At 34.9% G+C, this 12,966-nt stretch overlaps 1 long non-coding RNA gene across 2 annotated transcripts; it reads right to left on the bottom strand.

The window, feature by feature from the left end:
- Nucleotides 1–462: 462 nt before the first annotated feature.
- Nucleotides 463–12,896, bottom strand: LOC147489711 (uncharacterized). 2 transcript variants are annotated; one of them, XR_015202301.1, is made up of 3 exons: nt 12,583–12,896; nt 5,558–5,605; nt 463–772 (listed from the first exon to the last, which is right to left on the bottom strand). It is a non-coding gene; the product is annotated as an uncharacterized LOC147489711 (long non-coding RNA). The 2 variants fall into 2 exon arrangements; XR_015202300.1 differs by lacking the exon at nt 5,558–5,605.
- Nucleotides 12,897–12,966: the final 70 nt, after the last annotated feature.

The raw sequence follows: 12,966 nt of genomic DNA, 5'->3' as shown, positions 1-12,966 counted from the left end.
AGGATATTTTAAAAAGTTCATGGACCTTCCTAATGGATTAATTAACAATTTTTGTGAAGAAGAGTTTGCCTAATTTTGACCCGGTCAAAGAGAATTTGCAGTATTTGAAAATATGGTCAAAGTGGGCCTTTTGTGGATTTTGGACCCGTGCTCATGGACTGTGGATCCAGCTCGAGTTGGACCTTTTCATTAGGGTTTCTAGCCCATTTTCAAGCCTCCAAAAACCTAGATAATCTTCCTTATTTGTTTGATTTGATTTGATCCCTAAAATCAAGAATATTCTAGAGAATATGCCATTTTGGAGCCAAGTTTGGAAACCCTGGATTATGGGCTCATTAAGGACGTGTAGGGCTTGTTTGTTTGCCCTAATCCATCTAAAATATCCAAAAACCAAGGGCCAAGATCGCACCCCTTATCCCACCTCTTGAATCAAGGGCCAGATTTAGGAGGTGCAACCAAAAAGAGATCAAGCCATTGGATTTTTCTGCATCAATACTCGGCCATTGGATCAAACTCATTACCATATTGAAATCCATCCCAAAAAGCTATAAATATGGGTCTCATTCACCCATAAAAAAACAATCTAGAGCAAGCTAGAGCTAGGAATTCGGAGTTAATAATCTGGACCTAGTTATTCAGAGCTAATAGCCTTCTTTTCTTCAGTGTTCTTCATTTTTTCTTTCTAGTTCTTCATTTTAGCCTTCTTTTTCTTCTTGTCGATCTTGAGTAGAAACTTCTTTTCACCAAAAGTTGTTTTTTTTCCTCAAATCACCTGTTTCAATCCAAAAATCACAGTTATCAGTTCAAAATCAAGTTTATCATCAATCAATCAATCAATCTACAATCAAGTATGAGGCAACATTCCAAACAAGGTGACATCTTTCTTTTCTCTTTTATTTCCTTTAGCATTGCATATTAGGTTATTTTTTTTTTAGTTTTATTATAGCATATAGTTATTAGTTTTTTTCCAACTTGGTAGATTAATTTTTCAAGCTTTCTTCGTTTGCCTATCTTAACATGTTACACCTCAATAGAAGTAAAATTTGGTTTTTACCAGATTGTGGAGTGCCTAACACCTTCCCACATCGTACCTTGACTCGAACCCAATAATCATCTAGTTTCGAGGGTTAGTCCTTCACATAGGTTTTACTCAACTTTTCCTTAATAAAGTTAGTGGCGACTCTAAAAGCAATTGCATAGACTTAGGTACACATTTTTGTGCTTACAACAGTATTCCTGATAACTACAGTGTTTATCATTATTCTCCTGTCACTCATGCATAACATGATCCAGAACATCTAGATCTATGGAACCATCTCTTTTTCTGATTTTCATTTTGTATATTAGTATGGTGTGTTAAATAATTCTCACACATTTGTACGGGTTACGTATTAAATGGAGAAGTTCCGTATTAAATATTTGTGTATATTAGTTGTCTTTTACTCTCTAAAAAAAATAAATAAATAATAATAATAATAATAATAATAATAAATAAAAAAATAAATAAAATAAAATAAAATAAAAAAATAAAAACCATAATAAAGAAACACCATCCCAATCGCACCAAAATAATTGATACACATGGTGTTCAGAGAAGATCGCGCACGCTACAAGGTACGCATAACACTTGTCACACATGCAGCTCGATTATTCTATCCATATTCTATTACTGAGTTATGATCATCATTTCTGAAATTACGTGTAAGTCTAACTACCCTGTGAAACTTTCCTCCGTATTTTCTAACATTGAACCATCTCATTAATTGTCTTTGGATATCTGACATGACAAGACTTACTATGGATCCCCATTGATGTTGTTCATAATCATATGGGTCATTAACTACACTTGGAATCCAGATTGGTACAGACTCATAGATTGGCTATAAATCTCTTCTTTTTCAGCCATTCTTATTCAAACAATTTTCACTATCCTTCCCTCAGTAATACTACCAATGGATCAACCAAGAAAAATAACGGCAGAGAAAGACTACCTGAAAACTTTCGAAGATGGCCGGTTTTCTCCTTATTTTGACACCAAAATCATCGTCCGCGGATGGACGCCTCTTCTATATCATTCAAGAAATTTGGTTATTCCCAGAATTGGTTTTGATGTTCTACCAATTTAGCGGATCTGAAAATGGAAAATTCTACTTCAATGCCTATGGACGACGATCGGAATTGACTAAGGAAATGATCTCCGACATACTTCAAATCCCAATGAATACCCAGGAGTCCCTTTTTCAAGAGTCATCATTTGAATCTGCCAAAACTTTACTACGAGCTACCATATCTCATGACGAAGTCAGAAATACACATCACATTGTTCTTCAACGCTCTTTGAAATAGAATCAACGTGTTGTGCTCCACTGGTTGGGACACAATGTGGTAGGTACATCACACCAATTAGAAGTCACAAAGCCTCAGCTTCACCTACTTTGGATTTTGCAGACTCAAAGAGATGATTTTTGTCTAATCCAACACCTCTGGAACATAATCACCAAGAAAACAAGAAGGTCAGCACCCCTACCCACTTTAGTAACGCAGATTATGATGCGTTGCGGTTATCCAGTAATTTCTCCAGAGACACCCCTTCAAAGAGCACATATAAAAGTACTCCAAACAGACTACTCCGTTGGTTTTTGGAGTCCTGATACTCTGATAGATGAACAGAACGACCCAAGCTCAAATTCTGACCATTTATTTGATGAAAATGCCATGCTGAATATTATTAATCCCATGGAAGGCATTCAACTTCTTCATCATGGTTTGAGGGAACTACACGCTCGTCAGAATATCATCATCACAACTCTTCAGGATTTCCAAGATCGTCAAGCAATGCATGATGTTGAACAGGAGGAGATCTTGGAAAATCATTATCAGTCCTTGCAAAATCACGCCCTCCTAATGGAAAATCAAAGCGTACTCTCACGCAAGGGGACATTCAGATGCAGCTCGACCAACAAATGGAAGAACTAAACAGTCTGGTGCATGATATGCGTTTCCAAGATCAACATAACAATCCATAATTTTCTAATATTACTAAGTCAATAAATAAATACTCGTATATGTTATTACATTTTTCGTCGTATTATGAATTTTGTCTTACCTTTGTGTCTTCTTTTGTATGAAATGCTTAATAGGATTGTCATCATTTGCGTTGTGACTAATATAATTTAACATGTGCTTACAAGAGGGTCTATTCTCTTACACACTCATTTATCCATCCAGTTTACCTTTATCGTTACCTATTTCTTTACTTCATCCACTATGGCATCTTCATCAAACATGGTATCTCCCAAACTCATTCCTGAGCAATCCTTTCAGTCTATGATGGATTCCAATACCTATGGCCATCTCTTTTGTGACTACATTACAAACATCGGATGGTCTTCCCTAATTCTTCAACCTGACCAAACTTATTCTCCGAAGTTTTGGCTGCATACTTTTATGCTAATATGGAAGACACACTAGCATTCAACCATGCGCATGGTTTCTACTTAGACGGGTTCACAATCCAAGTTGGTGACACACCTCATATCTTTTCTGAACAACAACTTGCACTAACTTTGGATCTTCCATATCACGAACCTGTTACATCATGGCATTACATCTATCATAATTCTTACCATTCCTTTCAGTGGAAAGCGTTTCGTGAAACTTACGGTGATGGTCTTGAGATTAAACGAGAAGGAAATGGCCATGTGGCATGGTGTGACGTCACCATTCCCTTAGCAAGCATGACCATGAACATGGGGACTGCGATGTTATTTGTACTCCTGAACATTATGGGAGATTGTCATTTTTCTACTGCCAATGAGGCTGCTTGCGTTGTATTCAGTGCACTAGCTCAAGGTTATACATTATTTAACATCCTAGGTTGTGTTATCTCCAACCTGAAACGAGCTCGCGACTTTTTCGGGATCGAGATATACTTTTACCGGTCACCGCTTGCGAATCATGAAGACACATTTCCCACGGTTTGCGGCTACTTTTCATGGCGGGTCAAGGTAGATTCTATGTGCCTAGCAAAACGAATCATTAGTTCATTGAGGTTTCGCAATGGAAGCGTCATTTCGGTACTGAGGCATGTTCGTTGTTACCCAAAGGATGAAAATATGAAGACACATTTGAGGAAATTTGGAAACGAAGAATGGGCAGAAATTTGGCGCATAATTATCTTTTGGCGATGCTAAGGAAATGCATTTCCTTCAAGAGGGGCCAGAACTTCACATCCTTGGATGATGGTAAACTTGAGCTTGCCATTGTACATATATCTAGCTAAACCTTATGTTTGGTGTGCTATTGTTTTTCATGTTTCAGTATGCTATTATTTTTTATTTAGGTGTGCTATGTTTAGTGTGCTATTGAACATTTTCTTGTTCTTTTCGAATAATATATTATGTTCTCCAACCTTTTTGTTCCGGCAATCTAGCCCTAATTTTGCTCACGGTTCTCGGTACTTTCTCTCTTTAATTATTGATACTTCGAGGACTAAGCATCATCATTCGTTGGGGGTGCTTTAACCCTCAGCAAATATTAGGCAAATTGTAACACGTATATAGTTTTTATTTTCATGTTAATAATTGTACTTATCGACAAAGTCTTGTTTCCTTTTCAATGATGAAAATTGTCTAGAAATCTCACATTAGTATCCGAATTAGGATTTGTTTTAAGAAACTTAAGATAATATGTATGCAATAGTTTATACATCTTTTCATGAACATTCATGTATCGAGTATCATCGATTGTACATAGCAATAAGTTTCGGAACCAACGATTAGTTACTTAAACTATAAATCTGTGAGAATCTAACAAAAAACCTTGACATGAGTGATTTGTGTGTGATGACAGAGAGGAGTAGTTTTCGATTAGAGAGAAAATCACGCGATCTTGACTTGATCACCACCAACCCTAAAGGCAGAATTTAGGCCATCTTTAGATTGACATAGCTAAAAATTCTTACCTGTTACAAATTTTACCGCTAGTCACTCCACTGAACCTTTCATCAAACCTTTCACTTTCACCAAAAAAATTCCTTACCCATCTATTAAACCAAATAAAAGAACCTACCTAAGTGATGAGTATGAGAAATAGGATAAAATGTGGAAAGAATAAAGAGAAAGACTTGTCCCAAATAAAAGTCAGTTACTTGCTTCAGGAAAGAAAAATAGAATCATGTTCTTAAGCCATCTAAAAAAAAAAAAAAAAAAATACATTAGAAGCTTAAGAACAAGGTTGGAAAACTCAGTTAGAAGAAGGAAAGAAAACAAAGATTTCTCTAGTGTAAATATATGAAGACCCTATTCTCTCATACTCGTAAATTTTAATTATCCATTTCCATTTTCTTGTACACTATCACCTAAGCTCTACAATACCTAATAAAGACCTCTAGCTCAATTAGGAGTAGGGTGGTGTGATAATAAGTAGTAGACATGATTGATCGACATCGGCTCCTCTGACTGTCATTGAGATGTGAGGAAACGTGTGCCTACTGCACAATGGAGTTAACAAAACCTGAGTGGAAAATTTTTGAGTGAAATTGTGTTTCGACATATACCTGTGAGAACCCATTCAGGTACACTCTCCAAAGGATTCAGAAACAACCCTGATAGTACATTTCAATGAAAAGTTCAATGCATGCATAATCATATGTAGATGTTTTAATTATTGAATACATATTAACTTGAGTTTCAAAGAAATCAATCCTCGTTCCCTGCTAAGGAGATGTATGGATATCTGAGATTAATTTAGGAAACGAGTTTTCTATCAATCGAAGTCGTTGTAGTATAAATGAAGTTTGTGAGTATCTTCTCTGGAAAACTCTCACGAGGCTATAACTCGTCCACTAGGGAATTCCTAGTGGTTTAAGGCCTTGTTGCATATGGTCAATGCAATCGCATTCTGCGAAACGAGAATTAGTTAGGACTACACATTTTTGGCCACTTATCTGTTTTAATGTCTCTTCTTTGCTTGAGGACAAGCAAAGTGCTGTTTGGGGGTTGTGTGATAAGCACCCAAAAGTGTATTATGAAACCCCGTTGAGACATATAAATTTGGTTAACTATGTGTTTAATAATCATGAAATAAATATATTTTCATGCTTTTGCAGGTATTCACAGTAGACATGGAAATATAGTTTAAACCTGCGATAAAGCACGAGGAACGACATATATATGAAATCTTCCAAATCCACACAGAAGCATCAAACTTCCGAAGCTCCTACCTCTTGAACCAGGACTCCGAATGCGACAAGTGAGCTGATCAGACAATCGGGGACGATGAACTCTACGATAGGCGGAAGTTGTAAAATTGCCCAAAGACGGGACCGCCATCGACTGCACATAGGACCACTATCTGAGCCCCAAGATTGGATGAGTCATCAATCATGGAGCATGTCAAGACAAAAATGACAAATTATTGGTGCAAAGTTGACACCTTGCATGTAATTAATTAGATTAGGTGTTAATAGTGAAAAAAATGCAAGGTGTCACTTTGTTTTAATGTGGTGGATAAAAATAAAGTAAATGTGGTTTGATGTTTCACATGGGAGGAAATGAGATGTCTCTCAAATGAAGAAGAAAACAAAACAAGGAGGGGACACTCCATTTACTCCATTGACTTCTTTTCCTTACCTTGTATTATTTTAGTTCCTTAGTCATTTTTATTATTTAGTTTTTAGTTTTGTAAGAAAAGCTTATAATAGTTTTAATGGAGGAAACCTTAGTTTTCTTCTAGAAAAGTAATAAAAATCAAGTGAGTTTAGATAGTTAGTTTTCTTTTTCCTCTTTCTCTCTCTCTTTTTGTATTTCTAACTAGTAATCCTTTGTCCCAAGGATCATGAGCTAACTTCCCTTTAGGGGAGTTAATCCAACTCATGCGAGAGAAAATATTTGTTGTTGGGTTGGTAAGTTGTTTAGGAAGAACAACTAGACCTACATCCTATCCCAAAATGATAGTTGGTGTAGTGTCTAGTTAGGAATCAAAGTGATGAGCTTAGAGATAAGTCATTGCTTGGTTCCACTTGCTAATATGTATGAGCTTAGAGTTGAGCCATACATGCTAGGGATCAAGTTTTCTTCCATTATGGCTTGTCTATGAGTCTAGGAAGAATCAAATGAATCTATTCAAATCAACATAAAAAAGTTAGTTTCACATGAGGAGGATTGGCTCTCCACCTTTTCTTTAGCAATTTGTATTTTGTCTTAGTTTCATGATTTCTAATCTTAATGTTTTTCTTTAATGTTTGTGTAGGAAAGAAACTTAGTATTTGTATTAACTTACTCACTAGTTCCCTAAGAGTAAAAACCAAATTGTAGTTGTCCTAGACTTTAGGTTAGATCGAATCTTTACTCCAACTATATGAACACGAAATTTTGTGAGTAAGGAAACTTTGAATTTGCTCTTTCGCCAAATTAGAGAGTCAAATCTCTAACGTAGTAAAAAGCTTATATCATGAAGTATTAGAAGTGTTCATATGGTGTGAAGTATCAAACTGTGTCTTTGGACCATTTCTTTCCCCACCACCACAAGAGTGCAGCCCAGTCGTTATTTTGAATGCCAAAAAATATTATTCAGGTGCTAGGTCTGCTGTAGTGTAGTCTCTGTTGTTTGCTCCCTTTTGAAGCTTATTTTAGTACCCGACATTTGAAACGAACTTAGTTGCTAACTTATGGTGATCGACTGATGCTAATACTCTTGCAATATGGAAGGAAATCTCACCTTTTTAAAAAGCTTGTTTGTGTTCATGACATACAAACATATGTCTGCTTATGTGCTGCAAATATTATAGTATTGTTTTTCTTAAATTTATAAATAAGATGAGTTCGCCTGGTGAAAGCAGGCATCAACTTCACCATGTGCTGGATGAGTATCTCTTCGTAGACCTTAGTTCTGCCCATTTAGAATATGAGGCAAAGACTTTCAATGTTGAACTACTGTGTGAAGGTTAGTCTGACATTGAGATTTACACACAAACTAACTTAAGAGAAAACTAAATTGGTTACTTATCTTTACATCACATTAACCAGGGACCTTGAATTGTTGTTTGGGAATATGGAATACTAGAAATAGGCCCAACTTTGAGAATACTACAATACAGGGTGTTTACAATCATGCCCGACATCATGTCAAGACAGTCACTGAAGCCTATGATTCCCAAGCCAAGACCTCCACTTCCATAACAACACTCGATAGCAATATTGAGTATGACCACACTCAACAGACTATATATAGCAGCTGCCCCAAAATTATCTTTGATGGAGCCTTTAGCAGATTCGAAAACAAAATATGGTGCAACAACAACTTTCTGTAAGGGACTTTAATGCATGCTTTATAGAAAATGGAGGCAAGGTTATATACATAAATGCTGAGCAACCATACAACAAAGTCGGGCAACTTTTCGAGCAAGTGAAGCCGCACTGCATCCCCAATTAAGTGTTTTTTTGGGTTGATTACACTTTCCAAGTTGCCCACATTTAAAAAAAAAAAAAAAAAAAAAAACAAACTACAAATAATGTATGTGTTAGTTTATATTATATAGAATCGACTTTGTGCATCATCGAGCATATTAAAACTAGACGATTCATTGTTAACAATATATTCAAAATCAAGCCTGTAAGTAATCACTATACGTATACTAAGCATACTAAAAAGACACATTTGCAACTATATAATTAGTATACTGCATTGCAGTGGGGGCGTGAGCGTAGTATATCATTTATTTGGCTCTTTTTTTTATATATATATTATATTTATTTATTTATTTCCATGACTAACCCCATTAAAGAATGATCACACAAGGTACGAGAAGAATTAGGACATTCCAACTCAATGCATGAAGACGTCAGTTCTAGTTCAAGAAGTATTGATACCATGAAATACTATGGAGATAGTCATAGTAGAAAACGATACAAATGCAAGTGCATATATATTAACCTTACGAAAATGGCATGTTTCGATTGCAGCATGATAATAAGTTAATAACCTTGATAAACTAAATGACAACAATGGCGATAATTAATATTAATAAAATCTACCAGACAAGAATTTCAGACATATTAAACGAAATGTAAAGCAAAATAAATAAAGAAGTATTATCTCCACACAATGCTAAACATGGCAAAAGATCTAGATTACTTGGCAAGGATTTCAGATGCGTTAAATGAAACATATCTTGCAATTGTACCTTCTAAGCAAACAACATAAAGTCTTGCAATTGTGACGACTTATGTTGAACAATACAAGAAATAGGTTGCAAAAAGCATAAAAGTTCAACTGTGACATACTATATGGCGTTGCAAAAACATTTTAGCTTTTCCAACTATTGGGGGCTACTTATATTTTCAAAAATAAATGTTCATGCCATTTCAAACTAACATAAAGGCGTTGCAATAACGGTTTTCTTTCTGGTTTGTGCCCATAGCTACGGTTTTACACACTTCAGCGTTGCCAAAGATTGAGCTTTAGTTGCACTTTTTGGCTTTTCCTTATAAGCCAACCGCGTGACTAGTTCTTGGAATTTTATACGGCTTCTTTTTATTGCTATTTTTTTTTTTTTTTTTTTTTTTTTTTTTTACTCCTGCCAAATAAAATTAGTCTTTTTTTAGTTATATAATTAAAACCCCATTACAAAAGTAATTGGTCTTTTCCAATATATCATCTCAATAATCTTCACAACTATCAAAATATATAACACTTGTTTTTTAGCAAAATTTATCGATTTGAATATTTTTGTCCTCTCAATCAACCACTCTGGTAAAAACAAATTAAAAAACATAAGAAGTAATGGTCCTCAAAATTGGGATAATAATCAATTTGAAAGTTATCTATCAAAAAATAAATTTAAATACATTCTCATACATTATCATAGTATCTGTATGGTTTTTCAATACAATATTAAATCAAACATATGTATATTATACTATAAAAGTTGTTATGCTCTCCTTGAAAGATAATTCGCTGAATCATCCTAATTAAGAATATCGATAATTCCATATATAGAATAAATACCATATGTATTAAAGCATGATCATAGATCCATTGTCTAATGTAGCACCAAATTGTTAGTTAGCATTAGTAACCATGCAAGTCATACCAAAATAATACCCATTCAAATATTCATTATCTAATATATATACATGTAATATATTAAGCACGCATGCAAACAATATTCAAATAAGCTCCTACATTCGTTCATGCATTAGTTAATATAGAGATGAATTTTTAGTTAATTTAATTTATCTTAAAATTTTATTATAAATTTATAAAGAAGCTCCTAGACATGTAAACATTATTATTAATATTTATAATACACATATTTAATGTAATATTATAAAAGATACATTTAATAACACACATTTACTATTATGCTAAATGTTATATATATTTTGTATAATTTTACACCTAACAAATATAGACTATATATAATAATAATGTTTGGGTTTGTCTTTATTTAGCATAATATAATACTAAATTCTATATATCAAAATCAAACTAATCGGTTCGGTATTCATTATCTAATATATATACATGGGTACCCATCGGTTTTTACTATTCGGTTCTAACGGTTTATGCTAAATGTTCTTTATAATGTTTGGGTTCTTGAAGACCCACTTTAAATGGGTCTAACATTTTAGGACCCAGACCCACTATAAATGGTTCCGGTTCCAGTTCCAATTCGGGTTCAGGTAATTGGGTACCCATGCACACCCCTAGTTCCAACAACAAAAACAACATGAGAAATGCAAGTACAAACAAAAGAACAAAAGACTCCTTGCAAAAAAAAAGGTGAACTAGTGTTACCTCTACTAGATGAGCCCCCCCCCAAACACACAGTCAACTTAGTTTGACCGTTAACTTTCAAGTCAAACAATTGAAAATGACATAAATTCCCCCACCTAATTAAAATTGAACATTTTCTTTTTGAAAACAATGAGGGCATTTGTGTAATTTTCAATTGTTTGATTTGAAAATTAACGGTCAGACCAAGTTGATCGTGTGTTTAGGGGGGAGACCCTAATTTCCCATCTAGTGGGGGGGAATCCTAATTGGCTCATCTAGTGGGGGGTAATACTAGTTAACCCAAAAAAAAACACAAAAGAACCAGAAACCCTTTCAAACCCTGTAAATGTCTCTTCTTACTCATGGGCGGATAATGAGTCATTTGCTATTTAGGATCCAATTATTGATAGCTTCCGAGAGAAGTTGAAGGGTGGCAAGGACGGTTTCATTTAGGATCCAATTAATGAGTCATTCGCTCTCTACACGAGTCATTTCAATCAAGGGCACCCTTTCAAGTCTGGTGGTTCCCCTATATATCCTCCTTCTATATTCCACATAGAGAGGATTATCAGTAATCTCAGTAGAAAGAGATATACTCCGGATAGGTTACTGAAGTTTTACATGAATACAAGCTCACTAAGTTTCATATTTTAAATGAATTAAGGGTTCTAAAGGTTACATATGATGTTCAAATAGGCTGATCCTACGCTTCTATACGTATGCACATACACAGATCCAGTAATACATTTGCTCATAATAGATAAGTTGGGCATAAGAACAATTTCATAAACTGTTTACCAGGCTGCTCAGAGTCTAATATAACCGACAACTTCAATTAGTAACCGCCAAAACCCATAAAAGAATGATCACATGATGTTACAACCGAAGGCATTACAACACAGTGCGCATTACAACACGGCGCATGGAGACGTCAGGTTTAGTTCTAGAAGTATTGATACCTATGATGCACGGATACTGTAGTTTCTATTGCACCGGTGTCCACCGGGTACGATACTGGTGCTGGATACGCTTCGGATATTGCTGAAACGTATCATTACATATCCAGAGTGCAGGGGAAGGGAGGGGGAAGAACACACAAACAGAGATGGAACATAAGAAATAGAGAAAGATGAAGAGGAACTCATACCTACTTTGTTGCTAATCAATAGTCACACCACCACCCTTATGTTTGAAATCATATGAAAACACTATTTCTTTTTCTAAGAATTTTTTGTTTATATTCCCGTATCCCTATCTATACCCGTATCCTAGATTTTCAAAAATGTAGTATCATACCTCGAACCCATATCGTTGTATCTGTATCGGTACCTGTGTCTGTGCATCATTGATTGATACCATGAAATACTATCGATATAACACCCATACACAAAGTGACCATCGATACAAGTGCAAGTTTATATATTAGTCTTACAGAAATAGCATGTTCAAACTGCAGCATGATAGGAAGTGAATAACCTTCCTGGATTAACTGCTGACGATTGCAATACTTGATACTAACAAAACCCACCTTGAAAGAATTTTAGACATGTTAAAAAGAAAAAGGTTAAAAAAATCATCTCAACGCGATTTAAATGTGACAAAATATTGAGATTACCTGGTGAGGACTTCAGACATGTTAAATGAAACTTATCTTGCAAATATGCACTACCTTCTAAGCAAACAATTGAAAGACTTGTAAACTTCACGAGTTCTTGTTGAATAGTATAAATAGGCAAACAGAATTGTTCAAACAACAAAAACAACAAGCAAAAATAAAATTGAAAGAAAATGCAATTACTTTACCTCTGATGCAAAATATCATGTGGCAATCATTTAACAACTCAATGATGGGCCTCCTCTAATGAACTTCCAGTACGTTTTGGGCGGGAGATGAGAAATTAGAGAAGAGAAGTAAGATGAGGTGAGAGAGAATGAAAGAAAATATGGAGGGAGGACTCTGTAATGGGGAAAGGTTTTTTTTTTTTTTTTTTTTTTTTTTTTTTTTTCGGTTTGTTAGGTACAGACAGACACCAACGAAGTGGATTTTAGGAGGCCTTTTTAAACCGACCTCAAGAGTTTGCTACGCCCACGGATAAGGTAACCAAAACTACAATAAGTATTTCGGAGATGTTAATACACCTAATAATAATAATAATAACAATAATATATATTTATTATTGTTATTAT

The sequence above is a fragment of the Coptis chinensis genome, chromosome 7 (assembly GCF_015680905.1).
Source record: "Coptis chinensis isolate HL-2020 chromosome 7, ASM1568090v1, whole genome shotgun sequence".
Classification (NCBI taxonomy): domain Eukaryota; kingdom Viridiplantae; phylum Streptophyta; class Magnoliopsida; order Ranunculales; family Ranunculaceae; genus Coptis; species Coptis chinensis.
This window is presented reverse-complemented; position numbering and strand designations above follow the sequence as displayed.